General features: G+C 38.5%; 1 protein-coding gene across 2 annotated transcripts in view; it reads right to left on the bottom strand.

The window, feature by feature from the left end:
* Positions 1–1,788, bottom strand: part of KAZN (kazrin, periplakin interacting protein) — a 383,508-nt gene that overhangs the window by 160,794 nt on the left and 220,926 nt on the right. The window contains exon 1 of one of the 2 annotated variants that reach the window (XM_018552659.1): positions 1,555–1,675. The exons of the other annotated variant lie outside the window; for it this stretch is intronic. The gene's annotated coding sequence lies outside the window, so the exon portion shown is untranslated. Of the gene's footprint in view, positions 1–1,554; positions 1,676–1,788 lie in introns of those variants that run through there. 2 annotated transcript variants of the gene reach the window in all.

Genomic DNA, 1,788 nt, shown 5'->3' on the forward strand with positions numbered 1-1,788 from the left:
ATATATATATATATATCACATACACACACATACATACATATACACTTGCTTATTGCAAGGAATTGATTTGCTATGCCTGACAGTAAGTAGTATGTTACTGTTACGACGTCTGCCAGTGTTATCTGGATCACAACATTGGCTGAAAATAATTCCAAAGCATGAGATCCCATATCTGTATGCCAAATGTGTATTTAGCAGGGAGTTAATTGTTAGTAAAGCTTTAAAAGGGTTTTTAAAAATGGACTAACCAGCAGGAAAGAACAAGCAAACCCCTAAACAATAATGCCGCTAATTAATGGGACTAAATTCATCTCTTTAGCTATAAACAACTTTTAAAGTTGTAAACTTTCAATGGACAAGCTATAATACGAAGATGTATTTGCAGGGAGCTGTAGGTGGATCAGAGTTGGATAAAATAAAGACAAAACTGGATGTTAAAGAGGCCTGCAGACCACTACTAGTTTTCCAAATTGAGAAACCATATTAAAAGAAATAAAAAACAAAGACAACCAGGCAATTTGCATTCTCCAAATGAGGTCAGCTGTGGCATGCCCCATATTCATCTCATGACAGGTTTCCTTTAAGCAATTCAGCTCATTGCTATTCTCCTGCAGAAATCTCTCAGGGGGGGGGGAGCAGCACTCCTTTTTACACTCCTGTACAAAGCCTCACAGGCGTGTAAATTCAATAACACAAAAAACTATTAAAAAACTATTTGGAAAATGTTCAACCCAACAGAACTGGAGAACTATGTAGACAAAAGATTCTACACCTTTTCAGTACAGCGTAATATTCTCACTTTGCAAACAGCTTAAACATTTTCAAACACCAATAGTAAATAAGAGTCAATAGGAGTGAAAACATTTAACTACTGAGGTCTCCATGATGAAGGGTACCTAGAAAGCAGACAGTGACTGGTAAAGGGTCTACGGTGACAAAAATAAAAATAAAGAAAAAAAAAGGAAGAAGAATCTAATGGACAGGTAAATCACATAATGAGTGAAAGAATTAAACTCATGCAAGTCAGTTTTTCTGTCTGTTGATGCCAGTCACGCAACCCAAGAGTCAGCCAGTGACTCCCTTGTGACACAAGGTCATAGATATTAGAGGAACATGGGTCACTGGGACAGGAAGACACAGATAGCAATAAAACATCTGACAGAGGTTCTTACCCTTGACCAATGTATTCGAGTAAGTGTTTTTGTTGCAGTTTTTGTCCCCATTGCATTTTCCTATCTCTCTGAATCCCCATCACTGAGACAGGAAGTTAGAGGAAATCTCCACAAAGGGCATGCACAATGCAGAATCAAAACCTAAGAGGGGTTCTAAACCTTCCCCAGAATATCCAAAACCAGAAAATATTAAAATTTGGTCTTCAAGCACAGCAATCTCTAGTAACGAATCAAAAAATATATATCTCGAATGTAGCTATCTATATACAGTGTATATAATAGATGTTTGTGTTGGGATATTTATTGTATTTGCAAATAAAGGAGCTTTGACTTGCTGTGGGCAGCTCTTCTCCTAAAAAGTCACTGAATTGCTTCAGTTTACCATTCCTTTAATTGTGCTGCTGCTGATTCAAATGAAATCCTGTTTCCTGGAATAAATCCACTTCGCCAACAGACAGTGAATTAATCTTCTCCCAGCTTTCCCGAGACACAAGCCAAGCTGTGTGTGACCAGGGACAATCCCCAGCGATTTCAAACAAACACCTGGGTGACCGCCTGCAACGGTCAGATTCAGCTTTACAAAAATGCCCCCTCCAAAGCCGGCGTCTACTGTGGA

The sequence above is a fragment of the Nanorana parkeri genome, unplaced genomic scaffold (assembly GCF_000935625.1).
Source record: "Nanorana parkeri isolate BGI_ZX_2015 unplaced genomic scaffold, ASM93562v1 scaffold94, whole genome shotgun sequence".
Lineage (NCBI taxonomy): Eukaryota > Metazoa > Chordata > Amphibia > Anura > Dicroglossidae > Nanorana > Nanorana parkeri.